Source organism: Pelophylax lessonae, assembly GCF_965119305.1.
Source record: "Pelophylax lessonae genome assembly, chromosome: 3".
Lineage (NCBI taxonomy): Eukaryota > Metazoa > Chordata > Amphibia > Anura > Ranidae > Pelophylax > Pelophylax lessonae.
The window spans coordinates 30896130-30922349 of NC_138770.1; the positions used below are offsets into that span (position 1 = coordinate 30896130).

Genomic DNA, 26220 nt, shown 5'->3' on the forward strand with positions numbered 1-26220 from the left:
GGGAAAGGGTTAACATCAGTGGGTGATCAGAGAGGTAAATGTGTTCCTAGGGAGTGCTTACTTACTGTGGGGGGAGGTGCTTTAACTGTGGGAAGGCAGAGATCCGTGTTCCTGCTTAGCAGAAACACACAGGAAGCTCGGGTCGTCACCTTTTCTTCAAGCCAAACCTGAACACTTTAGCCACGCACTGCAAAATTTTATTTTTAACCACTTCAATACCGGGCACTTTCACCCCCTTCCTGCCCAGGCCAATTTTCAGCTTTCAGAGCTGTCACATTTTGAATAACAATTGCGCGGTCATGCTACACTGTACCCATATGACATTTTTATTATTTTTTTCACACAAATAGAGCTTTCTTTTGGTGGTATTTAATCACCTCTGGGTTTTTTATTTCTTACCAAAAAAAAAAAAAAGTAAATTTTGAAAATAAGTAATTTTTCTCCTTCACTGATGTGCACTGATGAGGCGGCACTGATGAGGTGGCACTTATGGGCACTGATGAGGTGGCACTGATGAGGAAGTACTAATATGCCGCACTGATGGGCACTGATAGGTAGCACTGATAGGCAGCACTGATGGGCAATGATGGGTGGCACTGATGAGTGGCACTCATGGACACCGATGGGCAGCACAGATTAGCAGGCACTGACTGGCAACACTATGGGCACTGATTGTGGGCACTGATGGGCATTGGTTGGAGGGAGATATGGGTACTGTTTTTTTCCTTCCTGTAATCAGGGCACTGATGATCAGTGCCCGGATTACCTCTCCTAGGCTCCCCTTCAAGGAGAAGCCACTGATTGGCTCTCCTCGCCACACACTCTGACAGTGTGAGGCGAAGAGAGCCGATAAACAACACTTCTTCATTTACATGTGACCGGCTGTGATTGGACACAGTCGATCACATGGGTAAAGAGCCAAGTCATTGGCTCTTTTCCAAGATCGGGGTCGCGCCCTGTCCAAGCAGCACGGTGCGACCACAATCGCCGCACTGCGTGCCCCCACTTGCGCACGAGAGAGGCTGTTCTGGTAAGCCGTCATGTGAACGAGAGCCACACAGCTCCGCCGTCATTTGACGGTGGGTGTTCGGGCGGCAAGTGGTTTAGGGGGAATGCTGTGGACCTCCCACTTACCTCAGAGTTCCCAGAATTCCCCCTTTAATTAGGGTTCCCAAAGCCCCCTTACATCAGAATCTACATGGCACCGCTTAAACTTTACCTTAGTGTACTCACTCACTTGGAGGCACGACAAAGGGAAGGGAAAGAGGGCAGAGACTTCAGTCATAGACATTGGATGGTGAGCTCACTCACCCGAGGATGGAGGCTCAGGCATCAAAGCCTTTCATCCACTGTGTATCTGCCAGATGCTGAGCTTCAAACTTCCAGCCCACACACATCCCTTTCCTGAGGCACAGAATGCCAGGAATTGGAGTGTGGGTGGGCAGACAGAGAGGTAGGGGTAGGAGGAGGAATAGACCAAGCCCTTTCTCCTCTCCTGTCTGTGTATGGGGATGAGGTAGGTGTGTACATCTATGCACCCAGGGGTCGTGGTACTTAGGGAGCCGCAGTCCATTCTGAATATTGTGTCCGGGTTTCAGGTGGCCTGAAACCCATACATATGATTCCAAACCCGAACTGTCCAGGTGAATCCTGGATGGGTGGCAACCCTAAAGGAAGCGCCAGCTAAGTGTAGTATCCTGGTTAAAGGGTTTTAAAAGCAAAAGATTAAAAACACTCACAAGAGGTAAAATATACAAGTGCTCATCTGGTGTCAGAGTCTGTGGATGTGGATCCTTCTAGAACCATCCGGCAGGACCACTGTCATCTGTTCCGGCTGCTGGGCAGAGAGATGGCTGGCTCGGGAGCCTGGATGAGCCCCAAGAAGCCACGCTAAGCAGCATGAAAGGCACAGCGGAAGTGACATCACCAGAAGGATAGGAGGTACCAGACGAGAAGAGGAGCAAAGCTCCACAGTCAGAGTATTTGGCTCCTTCTACAGAGCTTTCCTCTTGGTCTATACAGAGCCGGTCACAAGGACAGCAGCCATAGGTGGTCCCGTGTGTTCCTTTATTGTACCCCCATAACCAAAGACCAGTGACATTTTCTGGATTACCCTCTACCCTGATCATTGGTATTTTTAGATATTTATTGCTGGCTGGACTATATATAATCTAGCCAGTATCTCCTTCCTTCATTAGCAGAAACACAGGATCTCCATCTTCCCTACTAACAGAACGGCGATCTGCCTTGTTTACACTGGCAGACCACTGTTCCGCCCCTCTCAGGAATGATTGCCGGATGCCGGTGGACATCATGTCCGCTGAACTCGCTGATTGGCTCCTGCTTTGTCCAGTGTCCAGATGTGGTGGATTCGCCCTTTTGGTTTGGGAACTGTGATCAGAGTAGAACTCCTGGAATTATTCTGGCCCCAGACCCGGAAAAGCAGATGACGTACAGGTACGTGATTCTGTGCAGAACGGCTGCCCTGCCGCAGTACATGTATGTGGGGTGGTCAAAACAAAAAGTCTCTCTGATAAAGAGAGAGGCTATGACCTGGTGGATTACATGTGAAACTCCTGGGCCCAGCTGAGGAAATTTAGGACCTTAAGATTGAAGATGTGGTGGGTGTCTCCTTTTGGTTTGGGAACTGTGGACAGAGAAGAACTCCTGGAACTCTTCTGGCCTTAGCTCAGTGAGATAGAGTTTGGAAGACTAATGTCATAGACAGGTTGCCAAAAAGTTTAGGGCTTTAGAAAGGGCCTCCAATGGCTGTCAATGTGGTGCCTTCTCCACTCTCCATCTCACTAATAAAACCCCAATGGATGACTCTCTATGAACTGATCACATTCCAATCACCGATCATCTAATCATTGGTAAAAAAGAAGACTCGGCACAGAATATTGTACGAAGAGTTTTTATTGGACAAGATCAGAATAAGCGATTACCACACAGTAATGATATGAATAAAATAAAGCTTAAATCTTTTATAATAGAATTAACAAATGTGTCAAATGTATTAATAATCATACATTGGTTGGACCAATAAGAAGCCGGCTACTTCAATAAATCAAAAAGGAGCAACAACATGAAGCAACCAATAAAAAAGGTTCACCAATGGAAGATAAAGGGTTAACATAAGGACTCCCAGCTGCCTGCCAACCCCACAGCGGGTCAGAGGGCGATGCGGGTGTAAACCAACCCCGAGTGGACTGTGGTGGTTTCACATTTGTTTATGGACTAAACAGTTCCACCCGTTACAATCCAGCGTCCATTTCCCGTAGTACCAGCAGGGGGCCCACTCTGATGTTTCATTATATTTCCTTTATTTTTACACTTTCCCGCACTCTGAACATGAAATAGGACGCTCGCCCGTATGAACTTTCTGGTTTCTAAGAAATAAACCTTTGTTTGGAAAACATTTCCAGCACTCGTAACAATAAAAAGGGCGCTCACCTGTGTGTAAGTAGGTGTTCTTTCTTAGTTAAACATTTCCCGCACTCCCCAAGCACTATGGCGGCCTGGCCCTGCCGGATGTGCACAAATATTACTTGGCGACACACCTCGGTCGCCTTCTAGACTGGCGCAGACACTCAGCGTACAAGTTGTGGGTTGGCCTGGAATTGGCGCAATCTATGATACCCCTAGGGGGCGCCCCCTGGTGTAAGGGGCACTGGCCACCCGCTCTAGTATCCCACCCTACGATTGGGGTTACCCTCTCTGTGTTGGCCCCGGTCCTCCTTAACCCCGCTATTTCTTCTGCGACTTCTCCGCTATTTCCGATTTTGGGGAATCCGGCGTTTTCTCCGGGCCTGACGGGTCGAACATTCCAACCGCTGGTAGACCGTGATAAGAGAGTGGCGTCTCGCTTTACGTGCCCAGGTGGTTGGCCCTCCATAGCGGAGCTATCGGACCCGACGGGGCGCTTTGCCCACACCTTTTGGCCGGCAGTGCAATTGCACCACTTTCTCCTCTCCCTACCGGAACCTGACCTCTTCAACAGGGAATTGACCCCTTTTGAGGTACTTTGTGAGGGTGAGGGAATGCTCCCACACACGTTGTCTCAGGCATATCACCTTCTGGTCTCCCCGCCGGAGGATTTCACCCCTCCCTTCCTTTCCAAATGGGAGCAAGATCTCCAGATTTCCCTCTCGCCGGCGCAGAAGCTCAACATCTGCACCATAGCTCTAAAGACGCCGACCTGTACCAGACTGCAGGAGTCCAACTGTAAGTTGCTCACCAGGTGGTACAGGGTCCCTTCCCGTCTGAGCAAAATCTTCCCGGGGACCTCCGATACCTGTTGGCGCTGTCAGGAAGACAGGGGTACTCTGCTTCATGTATTCTGGTCCTGTCCGAAACTGCGAGACTTTTGGACCGTGGTGGGCTCCCTACTACGAGATCTGACCGAACATACTATCCCAGACACGCCGGAATTTTTCCTCCTGCAGCGCACCAGCATCCCTCTGAGGAAATATAAACTTTCTATTGTGCCCCATGTCCTCTGTGCGGCTAAGTCCTGCATCCTGCAGTACTGGAAGACCTCCATCAGGGACTGCATGCGGAGGCTGGTCGAATAGACTAGAGGATTTGACCCTCACGGCGCTCCACCAACGTGAGAAATATGAGAAGGTATGGGGATACTGGAAGGTCTTCGTCCTGTCAGAACGGGGAACATCTCTGTTGGGCTCCTGAATCCGGACGAGAAAGTCATCTGCGGAGGGAGTGGTCCCCGGGAACCAGTGCGGAGCGCCCCCCCCCACTCCCCCCCCCCTTTTTCCCTTCCCTCCCTATCCCCTTGCCCCCCCTGTTGATGTGTGTTTGTCCTCCTCTCTGCATGTCCTCCTCTTTCTCTTTCCTGTTCTCCCTTTATCTCTCTATTGCTGTCTTAGCCTTACTTGCTGAACCTTGAACTGGAACTGTGCTGCGCAGACGATGAGTCCGCATTGGTCACTACCACTTCTTTGGTGCTGGCACACGACAACCTTGAGTACCTCCACATGGGCCTAGTGCCCCGGAAACTTGGTTATTTGTATTTGTAGATGCTTACATGACGAACTTGTTTTCTTCTGTTGATGTTTCAGTATTTGTCCTGACCTTTGCACTAGCAGCACGTACATGCGTGCTTTCTTTCTACTTATGTGTTATTTACCTCGGTAATTTGCATGTTATGGTTACATTACACTGTATTGTATTGTTTATCTGGTTCAACCTTTACAATAAAATCATATATTTGAAAAAAAAAAAAAAAACATTTCCCGCACTCTGCACAAGATTAGAGACGCTCGCCTGTATGAACTTTCCGGTGTCTAACAAGTAAACATTTAAATGCAAAACATTTCCCACACTCTGAACATGAATTGGGAAGCTCACCCATGTGTATTCTCTAAAGGCTAAAAAGGTTTCCTTTATTATTAAAACCTTTCCCACACCCTGAACATGAATAGGGAGGCTTAACTGTGTGTATTCTCTGATAGTTAAGAAGGTTTCCTTTATGATTAAAACATTTCCCACAATCTAAAAATTAACAGGGAAGCTCACCCCTGTGCATTTTCTGATAGCTAAGAAAGTTTATTTTGCTATTAAAACATTTCCCACACCTGGCACATGAATAGGGACGTTCACCCATGTGTATTCTTTTGATGGGTAAGAAGGTACTCTTTTCGACTAAAACATTTCCCGCACTCTGAACATGAATAGGGACGCTCACCTGTGTGTATTTTCTGATGCCTAAGAAGGTGTTCTTTTTTACTAAAACATTTCCTGCACTCTGAACATGAATAGGGACGCTCACCTGTGTGTGTTCTCTGATGGCTAAGAAGGTTTATTTTCTCAGTAAAACATTTCCCGCACTCTGAACATGTATAGGGAAGGTTACCTGTGTGTATTCTCTGATGGCTAAGAAGGCTTCTTTTGTGTTTAAAACATTTTCCACACTCTGAACATGAATAGGGACGCTCACTTGTGTGTATTCTCTGATGGCTAAGAAGGTTTCCTTTCTCATTAAAACATTTCCCGCACTCTGAACATGCATAGGGAAGGTCACCTGTGTGTATTCTCTGATGGCTAAGAAGGCTTACTTTATGATTAAAACATTTTCCGCACTCTGAACATGAATAGGGACGCTCACCTGTGTGTATTCTCTGATGGCTAAGAAGGCTTTTTTTCCTCAGTAAAACATTTCCCGCACTCTGAACATGAATAGGGAAGATCATCTGTGTGTATTCTCTGATGGCTAAGAAGGCTTCTTTTCTGTTTAAAACATTTTCCGCACTCTGAACATGAATAGGGACGCTCACCTGTGTGTATTCTCTGATGGCTAAGAAGGTTTCCTTTCTCATTAAAACATTTTCCGCACTCTGAACATGAATAGGGACGCTCACCTGTGTGTATTTTCTGATGGATAAGAAGGCTTTTTTTCTCAGTAAAACATTTCCCGCACTCTGAACATGAATAGGGAAGGTCACCTGTGTGTATTCTCTGATGGTTAAGAAGGCTTCTTTTGTGTTTAAAACATTTTCCGCACTCTGAACATGAATAGGGACGCTCACCTATGTGTATTCTCTGATGGCTAAGAAGGTTTCCTTTATGATTAAAACATTTCCCGCACTCTGAACATGAATAGGGACGCTCACCTGTGTGTATTCTCTGATGGCTAAGAAGGCTTCTTTTATAATTAAAACTTTTCCCGCACTCTGAACATGAATAGGGAAGCTCACCTGTGTGTTTGCTCTGATGGCTAAGGAAGCTTTTTTTGTATTTAAAACATTTCCCGCACTCTGAACATGACAATGAATTCTCTCCTGTATGGATCCCTTTATGGTATAAAGAAGATTCCCTGAGATGAGATGGTTTCCCGCACCCGTCGGCACTGTCAGATATTAGAGGACTATGTGAAGTATAAGGAGATTCCAATGATCTCCTCCAATGGTGAGGTCTGTCATGTATATTATGAGGAACGGGATTTACTTCTGGAGAAGATGCCATGTCATTATCTTCTGTAGTCACATCTTCCTCCGATGTCCTTCTATTCCCACCACAGAGTCCGTCTGTCAGAAGACAAGAAAAATTACCAAGAGTTTTCCACACTCATATACACTGCTCAACACTTTATAATCAGAGTATAGCATCAAGTCAGGGAAACTCCTGGGATATTCATCGGGTCAGTGAAGTAGCAGAGGGGGTTGTTACCAACAGGTGCACTAGATGGGCAACAATGAGACGACCTCCAAAACAGGAATGGTTTTACAGGTGGAGGCCACTGACATTTTCCCTACTAATCTTTTCTGAGTGTTTTTTTCTTTTAAATCAGAAAAAGTTTTATTATAAAGAAAGAAAAGTCCATTCCATTCGGTACACAATATTTCCGCTTTGTACAGTCATAGACACAGCGATCGTAACCTTCATATATAGTCACTCCTGCATGTTTCCATTCACCACCTCCACTGACTCCACCCACTCCCCCAACATCTCACTGACTCCACCCACTCCCCCAACATCTCACTGACTCCACCCATTCCCCCAACATCTCCTTGGTCTGCGCCTTATACCGTTCCCTCCTGTTTATTCATTCCTAGGACTCAGCTTTTTTTTTTTGAAAATTATTTTTATTGATTTTTAATCGCAAAAAAGCAAACAAGGCAACCAAAACAACACCCCATCCCCCCAACCTCAGTGCAATGCTCATGTACTACAATACTAATAGGAAAATGCAAAAGGAGAACCTCCCAGGAGAACCTCAACGCGGCAGTGTCTCCCCCACACAGACTCTCACCCAGGTCCATACCCCAACCTCCCCCACCCTCTCACCACTGCTTGTCGTCTGCTAGGCATAGACTTCATTTGTTACCTCCCTAAGTATCAGGGGACCTCAACTCACCCCTCTAAGGTGACCGTCACCTTCACCGGTGGCAGACCACAATCACCTCCGAGAAGAGTAGATGGCCTCTCAGTCCAACCCTGCCATATAACGCATCCTCTATTCAGGTATGTGGCTCTGTAAAATGGCAGCATCGTGTTCACTGGTGACTTCCAATACTCCACCGATGGCGCTTCGGTCTTCCTCCGATGTAGAAGAATAGCCTTGCCCGCATAGAACAGAGTAACCAACAATAAAATTCTTTGTGCTCCAAGAGGTGCCATTTCCTCCACCAAACCCAGCAAACACACTGTCAGCGTCAAAGGTGCCCTCAATGTGGTCCTAGGACTAATATTTGAAGTGTTAATTCTTGTGGACCAAGGCCAGGGGTATCCAACCACGTGTCCCACAACTTTACACATTTACCCAGACATCCAACGTCTTTTAAAGATGTAGCACCCTCCTAGTCAGGTGCTAGAAAGGGAGTATAGTTTTGTCTGCCTATCAGAGGAGCAGCAGGTAAATTCTATATTGCACTCTGCTTATCAGGGAGCAGGATCTGTGAGTTAGGTCTGCTCAGTGTCACCAGTGTGTGATTCATCTGGTCTAAGGGAGTGTCCCCAGCTGATCCAATGGGGAGGCACATTGGATGCTGGAGGAAACCTGGCCAATGACACACAGGCTTTTGATACAGCCCCAGAGATTGGCACAGATGGGTTGTCTCGGTGCATTGTGGGGCAGGGTTTGAAAAGCCACGGGCACATGAGGTAGAAGGGGGAGGGTGGGGATCCCCCGTCCCTTGGCTCTTTCCAACCACAACCCCACATAGGCACACGGTCATTTAACTGGCTCCTTGCTGGTGAGCGTCTTAGCATTTTTTTGCTATCTCTTAGTAAATTGAGGCCTCTCTCTGTGGGATTTCCCCCTTCTCTTTCACTCTCTCATATTCTTTGCTTGCCTGACTTTCCTTTCTTCCTCTCTCATACCATCTTTGCCTCCCCTCTTTTTATCTCCATTCTCTTCATACCCCCGCCCCCCCCTTTGCCCCCTATTACTTACCATCCCCTACCTCTTCCTAACCTCACTTCCCAACCTTCCCCTCGCCCTTCTTAATACATGGATAACATCAGGATCCTCTCGATCAATGCTAAGGGACTTACCGTCCCGGAAAAGAGGCAAATTTTTTTGAACAATTTAAACGATCTAAAATTGATATCACCTTTGTACAGGAGACCCACTTCTGGGATGACAAGGTTATACTATTTAAGAACCGGTTTTTCCCCTTGGTCTACCACTCAACTAACCCGGAGGCTAAATCAAAAGGAGTCTCTATCATTTTTTCTAGTACGGAACCATGGACACTGCGCGCATATTCTAAAAGAGCCCAATGGCCGATTTCTGTTTCTGAAGGGCGATGTTGGTGACGTCAGAGTGACTTTGACCACCTATTATACTCCCAACAGCCAGCAGGATGCGTTCATTACTAGAGGTATGGAGAAGCTCCTGGATTTCTCTGAGGGTCAACTAATTATTGGGGGAGATTTTAATATCCCTCTGATTCCTTCGGAGGATACACCTCTAGGATCCTCCTCTGTCCCCCCCTGGCATCCGCAAACGTATTGCAAAGTCCCTCCATAGTGCACAATTGATAGATGTTTGGTGCCTGATGCATCCCAGAGAACGAGACTATTCTTTCTATTCCTCACCTCACCAACTATACTCTCGTATAGACTATTTCTTGTGACCGCATTGTCAATTACACACGATCCGTGACTCTTTAATAGGTTCTATTACATGGTCTGACCGTGCCCCTGTTATACTTTCTTACACACTAACAGACTTTCGATGGTCCAGAACCCGAATGTGGAGACTAAATGAAAGCCTACTCCAAGATGAGACTGTTTTGACAGATGTAGAGAATTAGACCATTTCTTTCAGACGAACACCATTGCAGATACTGACCCTGGAATCATTTGGGAGGCACACAAGGCAGTGATTCGTGGGGTGCTCATAAAGCATGGCTCCTGGATCAAAAGACAGCGTACAGCACAACTAGACTCCTTACTCCAAGCTTTACATGCGTTGGAGTCTCATCACAAACACGCTCTGTCACTCTTCTCTCCTCAGAGGTAGAACTTATGACTCTATGTAGGCAAATCAATGACCTTTACTTTACAAAGCTAAGGCAGCCATGCAAATTTGTTGTAAAATGTCATATGAGTCGGGAAATAAGCGTGGCAGACTATTGGCTAGATCCTTCCGAGACGAAACCTATTATCTCTCGCACAGGTCAAAAAGCCAAGTTACCTAGACATATCACACAAGAATTTAAATCCTCCTATGCCTCGCTAACTTACAAACCCCAACAGACCCATATAGAGGAATACCTGCTATCTTTCTGGATGCCCTGGTTGTCCAACACTGACAGTAAATCCCTAGAGGATCCCATCACCTTGGCTGAACTAAAACAGTTTAAAAAACTATTAGATGGGCACCTTAAAAACCACAACATACAGGGGTACAGTGGGGATCAAAGTCTGGGCACCCCAGGTAAAAATTTGTATTAATGTGCATAAAGAAGCCAAGGAAAGATGGAAAAATCTCCAAAAGACATCAAATTACAGATTAGACATTCTTATAATATGTCAACAAAAGTTAGATTTTATTTCCATCATTTACACTTTCAAAATAACAGAAAACAAAAAAAATGGCATCTGCAAAAGTTTGGGCACCCTGCAGAGTTAATATCTTGTACTGCCCCCTTTGGCAAGGATAACAGCTTGTAAACGCTTTTTGTAGCCAGCCAAGAGTCTTTCAATTCTTTTTTGAGGTATCTTTGCCCATTCTTACTTACAAAAGTCTTCCAGTTCTTTGAGATTTCTGGGCTGTCTGTCACGCACGGCTCTTTTAAGGTCTATCCATAGATTTTCAATTATGTTGAGGTCAGGAGATTGTGAAGGCCATGGCAAAACCTTCAGTTTATGCCTCTTGATGTAACCCCCTGTGGTTTTCGAGGTGTGTTTAGGATCATTATCCATTTGTAGAAGCCATCCTCTCTTTAACTTCAGCTTTTTCACAGATGGCATCAACTTACCATCCGAAATTTGCTGATATTTTATTGAATCCATTTTTCCTTCTACTCGTGAGATGTTCCCTGTGCCACTGGCTGCAATACAACCCCAAAGCATGATTGATCCACCCCCATGCTTAACAGTTGGACAGAGGTTCTTTTCATTCAATTCTGTGCCCCTTCTTCTCCAAACGTAGCTTTGCTCATTCCGGCCAAAAAGTTCAATTTTAACCTCATCGGTCCACAGAACTTGTTTCCAAAATGCATCAGGCTTGTCTATATGTTCATTTGCAAAGTTCAAACACTGATTTTTGTGGTGAGGATGTAGAAGAGGTTTTCTTCTGATGACTCTTCCATGAAGACCATATTTGTACAAGTATCTCTTTATAGTGGAATAGTGTTTTTCTCACAATCCTGCGAGCTGTTCTGTCTGATATTTTTCTTGGTCTTCAAGATCTTGCTTGAACTTCCACTGTTCCTGATGACTGCCATTTCTTAATTACATTCTGAACAGAGGATATTGACATCTGAAAACGCTTTACTATCTTCTTATAGCCTTCTCCATCTTTGTGAGCGTCAACTATTTTCAGTTTCAGTTTTCTAGACAACTGCTCAGAAGATCCCATTGTGCTGATTGTTGGGGCAAGGTGAGATGAGTCTGGGCATTTAAAACCTTTGAGATTGACATCACCTGGTCTTCCCAGACGATGATTGAGAACAATCCATGACACTGGCAGGTCTCAGCCTTGCAAAGGGGGCAGTGCATGCTATAAATTCTGCAGGGTGCCCAAACTTTTGCAGACGCAATTTTTTGTTTTCTGTAATTTTGAAAGTGTCAATGATGGAAATAAAATCTAACTTTTGTTGACATATTTTAAGAATGTCTAATCTGTAATTTGATGCCAATGGTGCCTTTTGGAGATTTTTCCATCTTTCTTTGGCTTCTTTATGCACATTAATACAAATTTTTACCTGGGGTGCCAAAACTTTCGATCCCCACTGTATAGAATATATGGTTAACAGCAAACACACACACATCATAGGTTGAACTGGATGGACTGATGTCTTTTTTCGACCTCGCAAACTATGTAACTATGTAAGGTGGTTCCAAAGTGGGGAAGGCCCGAGACCGGGTGGGTTTACCATCCAATATTATAGAACACTCTTGCCGTCACTTGGACAGTTTATGGCTGACATGTTTAATACATGGGGCTCTGGGACATATATCCCCAAGGAGACTTTACAAGCTCACATTTCAGTCATCCCTAAAGAGGGAAGAGATCTCACCTCCTGTAGTAGCTACCGATCCATTTCCTTGTTAAATGTCAATTTTAAACTGTTCACCAAAATCCTAGCAACTAGGATCCAACAACGTCTGATGCAACTGATCCATTTGGATCAAGTTGGATTTGTGCCTACACGTGGAGCACGGGATAACACAACCATGGTCCTCAACCTCCTACATGTAACCACCAAGACCCGCACGCCCTGTGTCCTCCTAAGCACAGACATCGAGAGGGCCTTTGATTGGGTAAATCTGCGTTTTATGTTTGCAGTACTTTGACATGTGGGCATCGGCAAAACCATGCTAAATTGGATCTCACAGATCTATTCTGATCCTGCCGCCCAGGTTAAGGCAAACGGTATCTTATTGGACTACTTCACAATTAGGAATGGGACAAGACAGGGGTGCCCTCTGTCACCTTTACTTTTCGCATTATCACTAGAAACCTTTTTCTGTAGAATACGCCTCCACCCGGATATCTGAGGCATGACTGTTGGGGTGACCCAGCAGAAAATATCAGCGTATCCAGATGACATGTTATTTTCCCTCATGAATCCCATAATTTCTCTACCGAATCTTCTTCACGAGTTTGAGGTATATGGCACTCTGTCCAATCTAAATATCAACTTTACTAAATCTGAAGCTATGGGAGTAGGCTTATCAAACCCCCTCCTCCCCCAACTGCGATTGCATTTTAAGCTAAAATGGACGAACTCAGCCCTGAAATACCTGGGCACTCTCATACCACCCAAATTTTTACACATCTTCACGCTCAACTTTCTCCCCCTCCTAAAGAAAGTCCACATTCTATAAGATAAATCAAAATCTGGTCTCCATTCATGGTTTGGGAGATGCAACATTATTAAAATGTGCATACTCCCGAAGTTCCTATACCTCTTTCAAGCACTTCCAATATTCATCCCTTTGCATTACTTTGAACAAGAGGAAATTCTACTAGTGGATTTTATCTGGGCACATAAGCGGCCTAGGCTATGTAGGAGACTACTCTTGCTTCCTAAACGACTAGGAGGACTGGCAGTGCCGGACTTATGCAAGTACTGTCAGGCTATACAATTGGGGAGACTCAGACTGGTGTCGTCATGGTGAAGTGAAGCTTTGGCCCAGACTAGAACAGGCCCAATGCGACATACCCCTCCATAGAGCTCCACCGTGCCACCATTCACTACCAGACTACATAAGACGCCATCCCCTCATAGGTCACATGATAAGAACCTGCTCTAAATTATTCACACAACTTTCACTTTCCCCGATGCACTCACCACTGACACCCATTACTGGGGAATCCCCAGTTTACCCCGGGCTACCAAGATAAAACATTCAGGACATTGATGAAGTCAGGCTATTTCCAAGCCTCCCAATTTTCAACATCATCTAGTTGGCCTGCACTCAAAGACCTCATGGACTTCTTGGGACCCTACTGTCTAGATTTCTGGAGGGCATTGCAACTCCATAATTTCTTAAACTCACTGCCACCTCCCAGTGAACACAACACACAACTTACACCCTTCGAAGAGCATTGATCTCAAGACAGAATACTAACACAGGTATTATCCACGACCTATGCATTACTGATCACACCCCAGGGGACCTACCAATCCCCATTCTTAGCTAAGAGGGAACGGGATTTAGACTGTAACTTTAATCCAGACCAACAAAATCACATCATTCCGTTTACATTTACATCATCCATCTGCATGTAGATACAACAAACCAACATCAAACTCCTAACAAGGTGGTACCGCACGCCGTCAAGGTTGAGCAGATTCTTCCCCACACTCACTGATCAGTGCTGGAGATGCCAGGAAGGGCCGGGGGACACTCCTACATGATTTTTGGTTGTGTCCTAAACTAGTGGAGTTCTGGAAGACTATCCGAGAGAAATACAGGAATACAGGACGGGGAACACAGCTCAGGAAAGTGACCAGGGTATTACAGGCTGATATCACCCAGTCCCCGCCCTACTCTGGACCAATCAGTGAGCAGTATGGGTGGAGGAATGTATTTAGTGTTAATGACCCACCTGTGCTGATCTCTGTAGGAGTGTCCTCCTCTATAAATGTCCCCGTTATTCCATCCTCCTCCATAGACTGCTGATCATCCCTCACATACGTCTCTTCTTCTTCTGCTTTAACCTCAAATTCTATATCGATTGGATCTCCACTCTAAATCAAGAAAATGAAAGAATATCATCTGTAAAATATAAGCTTTATTATTGTGACATCACATAAAAATCCACACATTGTCTCCATGAGTCTGTGTTTTATAATCTCTGTCTCACCAACCTTGTAACAGAGAGGGATGGTGTGACCTTCCTGTGTGGAATCCCGGGAATACAGAGGACGGGGACATCTCTCTGGTGGGTTCCTGGTATTAGGTGGCTCCATCATATCCTTGTGTCCTTCTGAAAACTCCTCCATCACTCCATACTCCTCATCCTCCTCTTTATACTCTTCTTTAACATCAATATTATCATCCCCGAGGTTTCCACTCTGAATATATAATAAAACATTCATTGTAACAAACATGCTGTATATAAATCAGAACTACCAATAATTGTCAATCATCTACCTGATGATGGTGGGGGATGGTGTGACCTCCCTGTGTGGAATCCCGGGAATACAGAGGACGGGGACATCTCTCTGGTGGGTTTCTGTAGCTGGATGACTCCACCATGGTGTCCTGGTACAGATCTTTGTGTTCTTTTAGAAACTCTGACTCCTCCATCACCCCATCCTCATCATCCTCCTCTTTTATCTCTTCTTTAACCTCAACTTTAGAATCTCTCAGGTTTCCACTCTGAATATATAATAAAAATGACATCAATGGTAACAATGCAGAGAATGTACAGATCCTAATGATACTATCAGTGATTGTTCCTCATCTACCTGATGATGGTGAGGGATGGTGTGACCTTCCTGTGTGGAATCCCGGGAATACAGAGGACGGGGACATCTCTCTGGGGGGTTCCCATTACTGGATCCATCTGTAGGAAACACACACACTGACTGAATACATTGTTTCTATGTGTTTATCAGATGATGGGGGATCTAGGTGGATCCTCCGTACTGCTCTCTCCTTTACAATAAAGTCTCCTCTTACCCGGTGATGTGAGGGGCGGCTGATTCTCCATCATGACGTCCTTGTAGAGGTCCTTGTGTCCTTCTAAATACTCCCACTCCTCCATGGAGAAATAGACAGTGACATCCTGACACCTTATAGGAACCTGACACACACAATGATACAGTCACCATCCAGACACATCCCTTGTCTGTTACTGGATAATGTCCCAGAATTCCCAGCACCGCTCAACTCTCCTCCATGATCTCTCTGGTGACTTCTAGAATCTTCTTTGTATTTCTCTATTCTATCAGGGAGGGAGGTGGAGGCAATGTGATGGTCATATGATCTCCAGACTTCACAGGAGGAAAACTCTAGATCTGAACACAAATAGTAAAATCAAATTAAATTCCCAGAATCCTCCTCACCTCACCATTCAGGTTTCCATTTGATTAAAGCCCCACCTCAGACTGAGGTATAATTTACCCCCTAAGGACCCCCACACTAGGCAGAGTAAAAGCTTGTTGCAGACATTCTGACATCATTATTACATACAACGCAGGACCAACAGTCCCACTTTGCTAGTGAGGATGCCAAGGATCCGCCCACATCCTAAGAGAGGAGAAGAAAATGCCAGATGGATGGACATTGGGGGAGGAGCTGTAAGGTCAGAGTGATATCATCAGACATATAGACTCAGGATGGAGGGACATTTGGAGGGGGAGATTTGAGGGGTCCTCTATATGAGGATCCTGTGCAAACCAAATCATTGTTCCCGGGTGCCTCCCACTTCTCCTAAACTGAAGAGTGAACTTTGACCTTTACCACACAGAAATCTGTCAGGAATCTGTGAAAGTAAGCTGTCATGTGATCAGGTGACGTGCGGAGGAATGGAGTGTAAATAGCAGACAATTTTCTCCAGAGCTCCTAATGGTGGGGATGGATTTTGCTGCATGCTGGAGCCAAGTTTCCACCCCCAGGGTCACTGCAGGTGTGGAGAAAAGCTGTGTAAGAGGATAGGGAGGAGAGATGAGGAGGAGATCCAGGAATCAGGATAAAGGTCAGGACAAGCAACAGACGAGCGCATCCAAGAGATGAAGCCGGGGTCACTACTCAGAAAATCAATCCAAGGAAACAACAGGCAGGACGAGGAATAGCAAGAAGGAGCTCAGAGACAAATGAGAATATTGCTCAGCCAATGGGAGATTATCTCAGCATGACTTACATAATGAAGGAGATGAGGGGGAGGGGAGGTGACCATAGATACATGGAAATTCAGCTGGTTCAGCAGGGATCGCTCACATTTCCATCCATGTGTGGTCACTGCCGGATAAAAGTCACTCCATCAGCAGCTGCAGCCAATAGCTTCATCACTGATCTGTGTATTCTGAGAGTGGAGGAGCGCCCCCCATTGTCAGAATACAATAGTGCAGCAGGGGGATTCCCCCATCCCCCTCCAATGTATGGATGGGGAAATCTCTTCAGTTTTTTTTCACTCATCACTCTGGCTGAATGGTTAAACGGAACCATGTATATAGCAAGATATATTATTCATCAACTGATCCCCCTAAAGGGGTTAATCTACGTTTATTACCTCCTCTGCCGCGCCAATTCCTGCATTGTCTTCTCTTTCCGTCCTACCAAATGGAATGTCCTGTCAGAATCTGACATCACTTCCTGTCTGTATTCCATAGAGACTTCCTATCTGGGTAGAAGTGATATCACCACCTTGTGGAGCTCAGAGGAACTGCAGCCCTGAGAACCGTCTGGTAGTGTGAACACGGCCTTGTGCTGTGTGTGTATGTACTGTATATCCTTCTGCTTTCTCTCCTCCCTGAGTGTGTATGAAGAGGCGGAGCTCCTGCTGGAACAGCGGTCGGAGGAGGAAGCCGAGTCTAGGAGGGAGACTGACAGAAAGCGCAGCAGACTTGCAGGAGTGAGCGAGGAGGATCCAGTTCCTTTGCCATCGGAGGTGAGGAGAGTGTGAAGGATGTTTGTGACTCTGGTAGCTGAAAAGCTGGGAGTCATATTGCTCTGGTGAGTGGGGAAGCACTACTAAGGGGGCGCCCTCACCATCACGTGTGTAAGAGGTAGAAGAAGGCGTGGCTACACTACAGCTGGCACAGTTTGGAGCACGGAGAACTTTCACACCTTATCAACTTTTCATTCATTTGTGGACTTTTTTGGAGCAACAGAACTTCGTTGAAGTAGATGCAAAGTGGAAGCAGTAGACTTGCAGAGAACACTATATTGAGCAACAAATATTGTATGATTACATTAATTTGCACAGGTTATTACTTTATAGAAAATATAAGATAATGAAGTAGGTGTAAAGTGGAAGCAGTAGATCTGCAGGGAACAGCATCTTGAGCACAAAGCACTTTATGTTGTATATGAATTTGCACATGGATCAGTTTACTTCATTTATTGATAAACACCATAAGATGAATGAAGTAGGTGTAAATCTAGACCTAGGGAACACAAGGGAGGTGGAGTGGGAATCCTCCTATCCTCACAGAGCTCCTTCCAGGTTCTCCACTCTCCTCCCTCTCATCATTTGAAGCTCACTGTATACGTCTATTTTCTCCAATCTCCTCTAGAATTGCTGTGATCTATCGGCCCGCTGGACCGGTATTAACTTTCCTTGATGACTTCTCTGCCTGGCTGCCCTACTTTCTCTCCTCTGAAATCCCCACAATCATTCTCAGCGACTTCAACATCCCTGTTACTACGAACACTTCTACTACTTCCAAACTTCTCAGTCTATCCTCCTCATTTGGCCTGAAGAAATGGGTACACAATGGATAGAGGCTTCTACTCACTCTAGTGACAACACCCTCAGCCTTGTATTCTCCCACCGATGCACTCCATGCATTCTCTCCAACAATCCTCTCCCTCCCTCTAAACACCACTAGGGATGGGCGAGCGGTTTGGGCCGAGGAGAACTTCACCAATCACCCGAATTTTCTGTGCGCTCTGTGTTTTCATTTTTTTACTATTTACATCCCGCCGAGCGCACAGTCAATAGGTTGTTAAGAAGGGAGACCGGGAAGCCGGCCACTGCGTCCTTAACAACGAATGAGTTATGAGCTGTCAGTGGGCTTCCCCGCTTACAGCAGAATGTAAAAAACAAAAAATTGCCAGCAAGATAAAAATCGGCATGGGGTCCCCCAAAATCCATACCAGGCCCTTTGGGTCTGGCATGAATTTTAAGGGGAAATCCATGCCAAAATTTAAAACACAAAGGGCATGAGGTCCCCCCAAAATCTATACCTCACCCTTATCCGAGCATGCAGCCTGGCAGGCCAGGAATAGGGGGGGGGGGTGAGTGAGCGCCCCCCCCCCCGAATCATACCAGGCCACATGCCCTCAACATTGGGGGTTATTTGGGGCAGGTTGGGCTCGCCCCTCCCCCCCAAAGCACCTTGTTCCTATGTTGATGGGGACAAGAGCCTATTCCCCACAAACTTGGCCTGTGGTTGTGCGGGTCTGCAGGCAGGGGACTAATCCGAATCATGAAGCCCCCTTTAACAAGGGGGCCCCCAGATCCTGCCCCTCTATGTGAATGAGTTTGGGGTACATTGTAAGAATTAATGAGGCTATGAGCATGTTTTTCACAATTCCTTTTAAAAAATAAAAAACAATGTCCCCTGATGTAGATTAATCATCATTCACAACGCCCAGTGCACATCTGGACCCCTCCCAAAAAAAACACTCCACCCTCAAAGGGATGACAGTCTGGCAGTTCTTAAAAAGTTAAGGAACAGAGCCACCTGGTGACATCATCTGGTGGCCCGCCCCCTTGTATTGTAACTGACTGGTTGCATGCTGGATCGGTGACATCATAAGGGGCAGGGCCACCAGGTGGCTCTGCCCATTACCTATTTAAAAACTGTCACCCAGCGGAGCAGGCATTCGACAGTCAGCCTTTCTCGTGGGCGGAGAGTTTTTTTTTTCTTTTTTTGGGATGGCGGTGCATCAGTCATTGTGATTCATGATGGATCTGCATCAGAGGACATTGTTTTTTTATTTTATTTTTTTAATAAAGGAACTGTCAAAATCTGGCTTGTGTCTTTATTTTTGACACTTTTTTTGGTAAATGAGGGCCAGGATCTGGGGGCCCCCTTTTTCGAGCGGGCTTCCAGATTCCGATAAGCCCCCTGCAGACCCCCCCTGCCCCAAAGCACCCCCCATGTTGAGGGCATGTTGGCCTGGTATGGTTTGGGGGGCACTCGCTTGTCCTCACCCCTGTCCTGGCCTGCCAGGCTATGTGCTTGGATAAGGGTTTGGTGTGGATTTTGGGGGGGGGAGATACGCCATTAAAAAAAAAAAAAATTGGTGTGGGGTTTTCCCTCAAAATCTAAACCAGACCCTTATCCAAGCATGCAGCCTTTTTTGGGCCTGGTATGGATGGGGCCTGGTATAGACGGTGGGGACCCCGCACCGTTTATTTCCCCTTTTTTTTTTTTTGCCAACAATAATTTTTTTACATTCAGCTGTCTGCGGGGAAGCCTGCTGACAGCTGATGACTCATTTGTTGGTAAGGACCAGACTTGTATAAAGTACTCAAAATTTCTACTTGAGTAAAAGTACAAGTGCTCGATCAAAAAGTGACTTGAGTAGAAGTGGAAGTGCTCGCAGAAAAAGTTACTTAAGTAGAAGTACTAAAGTATTCAACATTTTTTTTACTTAAGTATTGCAAGTAGTTTTTTCAAAAAAATTGCTACTTAAGTACTAAAAGTAAAAAGTACCAGTAGTTTTGAAAAAAAAATTCTACTCAAGTACTGAAAGTAGAAGTACAAGTACTGTGTTATGTAGTTATTAACGAAAGAAGTCAAAAGTTTGAACATCATATTGTTTTTTATTATTTCAAATGATTTATTCAAATGATTAACCTGTGTTTGTTAGTAGTTTCTTGATGCACTTTAAGCGCTGTAGCACCATTTATTTGTTTGTTTCATATTTTCTTTTTATTGGAAAGATTTGGTATAGCAGCTTTTATTATACACAGCCTTTATTTTCGTATGCGCTGATTTACAAATGACATTATACACATTTTTTGAGCTTTATGCAATCTGCCATCTACTGTTCTGGCAGTGGTAATTTTTTTAAAAGTAACGAGTAACTATGCAGCACAAAAAAAAAATACTTGAGTAGAAGTATCGAAATCATCGAAAAAATGTAGTGAAGTAAAAGTAGAAGTAGGAGAAAAAAATTCTACTCTAGGAAAGTACAGATACCGCATTTCGGTACTTAAGTACAGTACTTAAGTAGTTCTACTTCGTTACTATACATCTCTGGTAAGGACGCTGTGGCCGGCTTCCAGGCCTCACTTCTTAACAACCTATTGACTGTGCACTCGGCGGGATGTAAATCATAAAATAAATGGAAGAAACGCAGAGCACACAGAAAATTTGGGTGTTTGGCGAACACCTGAAGGGCCATTTCGGGCTGAAGTTATGCTCGGTCCAAACCGCTCACCCATCCCTAGTGGTGTTTAGAGAGAGGGAGAGGATTGTTGGAGAGGTTGCATGGAGTGCATAGGTGGGAGAATACAATGCTGAGGGTGTTGCCACCAGAGAGAGTAGAAGCCTCTATCCATTGTGTATCCATTGCTTCAGGCCAAATGAGGAGGTTAGACTAAAACATTTAGAAGTAACAGAAGTATTTGTAGTAACAGGGATGTTGAAGTCACCGAGAATGATTGTGGGGATTTCAAAGGGCCTGGTATGGACCGAGGGGGACCCCCCACATTGTTATTATTTTTATTTTTTATTTCCATTGCCGACAATGGCCAGGAAAATCAATTTAAATGTCATATTTTTTTTTCTTTATAAATGTCAGTTTTGCTGCAGCAGGTTCTATACACAGAACAGATACACCACTTTACAGGCAGACTTATGCCCCGTACACACGATCAGATTATCGAACGATCTGTCGATCTGTCGTCCATTTTTTGTGGCATGCTAGTCTGATTTGGAAAGTGAAGAGGTTATTTTCATACGAATTTTCCCGTACGACAGAATTCTACTTCAGAAGTGATGTCATGTGTTGGATTGCTTTGTATGTGTTCTTTCTCTCTGAGCATGCCTAGTCTTGCTCTTAAGATTTTTTTCCGTCGAAATCTGCACTAATGAGACGAAAATCGGACGTTGTATTACGGACAACAAAAATTTTATAGCCTCATTGTGGGGGAGTGGCTTGGAGAGGGCGTGATGTGAGGACGTCTGAGCGAAGCTCCCGATCTCCACGCTCCCGGACCGGCCCGACACGGCATTGTTAGCGCGGCATGCAAACAAGCAAACCGGCCAGGACCCGCCCGGTAACCCGCTCGACCAGCGACCGCTCGGCTGCGGAAAGGCGCCACCCGCAGAGGAGATCAGGAGACATCAAACAATACTTTTCCCATCAGCTGCCTGGAACGCCTGAAGCCAAGATGGCGGCGGCACGTGCGGGCACACAGACCACACAGATTAAACTGAATACACAAGATATACATCACGTAGAGAGAGGGGAAAAGCTGCCGGAGGAAACTACAAGCTCGGAGGCAACAGCAGTGAGGGAAGCTGGACTAGACCCCACTAAACAACAGGAGCTGGAGAGTCCGGATATCAAAGACCTATTGAAAGCACTTCCAACAAAAACGGAAATAGAGGCTTTGATTATGCGGATTGAGGAGACACACCGGACAGACATGCAAGAGCTCCGTAAAGACATGACACAGTTATCAAACAGAGTGGTATCAAAGGAAACTGAGATCACTGTAGTTAAAGAACAAGTGGCTGGAATAAAGAAAACTACAGAAGCACTGTTTGAAGCTACTATCAATATGCAACTACACATGGAAGACCTGGAAGACCGGAGCCGCAGGGGTAATTTGAAGCTGAGAGGTGTCCCTGAGGAGGAAGGGGAAAACCTACAGGAGAAGGTGAGAGATATTTTTCTAAGATTGTTAGCTCCTACCTCTCACCCTACGGCCCCCATGGAAATAGACAGGGTCCACAGAGTTGCGGGGTTTAGAAGCATTGACCCCAACAGACCCCGAGACATTGTGTGTAAAACACACTATTATAGACAGAAAGAGGAGATCCTCCGCAAAGCCTGGGATACAGGTACTGTTGAAATTGCAGGGGCCAAAATAAAGATACTTCCGGACCTGTCTAAATCCACTTTATATCGTAGAGCCTTATTACGGCCAGTGCTGGAAAGAGCAAAACAGCTAGGATTCAAGTACAGATGGGGATATCCATTAGCAGTGACTTTCTTTAAGGAACGCAACTCGTTTGTTCTTCGTACCCCAGAAGACCTGCATAATTTATTTGAATTTCTTGGTACTGAACCTGTACAAGTACAAGACTGGCTTGCAATTCCCCCAAGAACAAGGGGGTACCCAAATGGGGGACCCCGTGAAAAGAGGCTGGACGGAAATAGGACAATACATGCTTGAGAAGCCTGGATAAACTGAGGATTAAGATGGAGAGGAGAGGGGGATGGGGTGGGGGGTAAGGGGGAATCTGACCTCCCCCCCCCCCTTTTTTTTTTTTTTTTTTTTTTTTTTTTTGGAAGGGGGAGAGGGAAGCCATATTCCTATAATTTATATTGTGTTTTCCTGGCATCTCCCTCTCTCCGCAATTTTATCCCCCATTCTTTTTTTCTTTCTTGTTTAGGGGTGAATAATATGTTGTACCATGTTGCTCAACTGTTGAAGATATATACACCTCACCCCCTTTTTTCTTTTTTCTGGTAAGGGCCAGAGGGTGGAGTTCCTAACCCCTTAGGACAGAATATGAACTCTTGCATGGATTCAATTGACCATGTAAGCTGAAGGAGGGTTTTTTCCTTGTATTTTTTTTCTTTCATTTTTATTTTTTGTTTTTTGTTTTGTTTTGGTTTGGTTTTGCTATTTGGTGTTTTTTCATAAATATCACTAGAAACACGTACACGATTGTAGAGGTGGGGAGATATGGCTCTCTTCTGAGTAAAGAGGGTGAGAGTTTTTGGTGGGGGTTTTTTCTGTTTTTTTTTTTTGGGGATTCCCCCCCCCCCCTTTTTTTTTTTTTTTTTTTTTGTTATTCTTTGATGTGGGTAATGGTTTTTTTTTTTACACAAAATGAATAGATAATTGAATACACTAAGTAAATAGAGGAATTAGAAGGAATAAGAGACAAGAAAGGGAGAAGTGGTTTTCACAAAACAAACACAATATAAATATTCAATCTATATTTTATTTTACTGCACAGCACCTCCGGGTTTTTTTTTTTTTTTTTTTTTTTTTTTCGATTAAGCACTTAATAGTTTAATAGGACCGAACTAAGAGGGTCCCTAAGAGGGTGATAAAACAGGGAGACGGGGGGGTTCACTCACCTGTTTTTTTTTTTTTTTTTTTTTTTTTTAGGATGGAGGAGGATTTAACTAATAGTTCAATGATTGGAAATACCAAGGGAGGGGAGGGAACCAGTGAATGATGAAGGAGGTATGAAATTGGGCCCTGGAGGGGGGTTGGGTGGGGGGGTGGGGGGGGGATGGGAGGGGGGAGGGTTTTCCCCTCTGCCTGCCCTTCTCCCCCCCTCCCCCCCCACCCCCCTTCTTCTTTTCTGGTTTTGAGAGGGAGGGGGGGGATTATTTTTATTATATATTTTTTTTTTTTTTTCCTCTCATCCTCCCAGCCTCAGCTTAAAGAGCGAGATAGAGATGTATGGAGAGGAGGGAGAGTTCAGGGGAGAAAGTGATTGTATATAAATAAATGCCATTAGACTATGGAAATGATTTGTGTCGGGACCCGGGAGCGGGAGGGGAGAGTTCCTCTTATTGTTTTTTCTGTTTTTTTTTTCTTTTGTTCTCTAGCCTAATCCAACCATAACCCCATTTAGGAAACTGCTCAAAGAACCAATAATAATTGGAGGAGCAACTCAGCGCAAAGCTACTTAGTGACCTCTTATAACTAAGAGATCAAGTGGGTACTTTTCCCTTCCCTCCCTCATCCTTTGGGGGGTTTTAAGTTTTGATATTAAATTTTTTTTTTTTTTTTTTTTTTTTATTTTTACCTCTTCTTTTATCTTTACTTTTTTTTTTTTGTTAATACAATGGAAAATATACAAATTTTATCTATTAATGCAAAGGGCCTTAATGTGCCTGAAAAAAGGAAAATCTTATTAGATGACTTGAAAAGATCAAAGGTGGATATAGCAATGGTTCAGGAGACACATTTCAGAGAGGATAAATGCCCAAGGCTAGGCAATAATTTTTTCCCTATAGTCTACCACGCAACTAACTTGGAGGCAAAGTCAAGGGGTGTATCCATCCTGATATCAAGGAGTCTGCCTTGGAAATGTAAGCAAATCTTGAATGACCCAAATGGCCGTTATTTATTTATAAAAGGGACTATACGGGAGACCGTAGTTACATTAGTCAACATGTATGTCCCAAACACAAAACAGGATGGATTCCTGGGTAAAGGGATGGATATACTCAATGAGTTTAGAGAAGGACAAGTAATAATAGGGGGAGACTTGAACATCCCTCTGATTCCATCAGAGGATACATCACGGGGAGTATCCTCAATCCCTGTTAGGGTACAAAAAAAGTTTGCCAAAATATTACAGGAAGGGCAATTAATAGACGCATGGCGTCTCAGACATCCAGGAGAAAGAGACTACTCATTTTATTCCTCCCTACATCAACAATACTCCCGCATAGATTATTTTCTAATTCCACACAGTCAACTACACGCTATAAAAGATATAAAGATAGGTTCAGTGACTTGGTCCGATCATGCCCCAATTATAATAACCTATGAGTTACCAAACAAAAGAGAAAGGAGAGAAACAACTTGGAGATTGAACGAAAGCCTTTTACAGGACCGAGAGACTATGGCAGAGGTAGAATCAGAAATAGAATTCTTTTTTCTGACTAATACCACGGAAGACTCAGATCCAGGTATAATATGGGAAACTCACAAAGCAGTCATACGCGGGATATTAATTAAACATGGGTCCAGGATCAAAAAACAACGAAATAAACAATTAAACCATTTACTCCAATCCTTACATAAAGCAGAAGCAAAACACAAGCACGCACCGACAACAGAGGGAAAGGCAGAACTTTTAAAAATAAGAAGGGATATTAATGAACTCCTATCTTTCAGAGCCAAAGCTGCAATTCAGAAAACTAAAAAAAATATCTATGAATCAGGGGACAAATGTGGAAGGCTTTTGGCAAGATCGCTTAGAGACCAAAACCTGACATCTTATATACCACATATAGTAAATGATGCAGGACAGAGATTCACCTATCCTAAACAGATAACTCAAGAATTCAAAAAGTATTATGAAACCCTATATAACTTGAAAACCCCGATAGTTCCATATACACAGTTGGAGGAATACGTACAAACTTCACAAATGTCCCAATTGTCAGAAGAAGAGAGTAAGATTCTTGAATCTCCAATTACAGCAGCGGAGATAATGGAAACTATTAAAAATATCAAAGTAGGGAAGGCACCTGGTCCTGACGGATTTACTATACACTATTATAAAAAGCTAATCCCATACCTGAAAGAATTCATGAGAGATATGTTTAACTCATGGGGTGCAGGGAATAGTATCCCCAAAGAAACCATACATGCTCATATAACGGTAATTCCCAAAGAAGGGAAAGACCCTTCTTCCTGTAAGAGCTACAGACCAATTTCATTGCTGAATACTGATTTCAAAATTTTTACAAAGATTATAGCAGTAAGATTGCAGAAACACCTGACAAAATTGATCCATCTAGATCAGGTTGGATTTGTCCCAACCCGAGAGGCAAGGGACAACACGACCAAGTTACTGAACCTAATACACATAATACATCAGAATAAGATACCAACGGTCCTGTTAAATACTGACACAGAGAAAGCGTTCGACAGGGTTAGGTGGGAGTATATGTTTGCTGTCC

The 26220-nt window shown here is 44.5% G+C and overlaps 3 protein-coding genes and 1 pseudogene across 4 annotated transcripts in view; 1 reads left to right on the plus strand and 3 right to left on the minus strand.

Annotated features, from left to right (window-relative positions):
* Positions 1-26220, plus strand: part of LOC309550684 (uncharacterized protein) — a 1024308-nt gene that overhangs the window by 928905 nt on the left and 69183 nt on the right. The gene's annotated exons all lie outside the window — the stretch shown is intronic.
* LOC309550736 (uncharacterized protein) overlaps positions 1-26220 on the minus strand; it is an 851482-nt gene that overhangs the window by 612013 nt on the left and 213249 nt on the right. The gene's annotated exons all lie outside the window — the stretch shown is intronic.
* Positions 1-26220, minus strand: part of LOC309550774 (uncharacterized protein) — a 461615-nt gene that overhangs the window by 83080 nt on the left and 352315 nt on the right. The window lies entirely within an intron of this gene.
* The window catches only part of LOC309549890, a 52274-nt pseudogene that overhangs the window by 18961 nt on the left and 7093 nt on the right, over positions 1-26220 (minus strand). Inside the window, exon 4 of the transcript in view lies at positions 5873-6733. The product of the transcript in view is annotated as an uncharacterized misc_RNA (transcript). The remainder of the gene's footprint in view (positions 1-5872; positions 6734-26220) is intronic.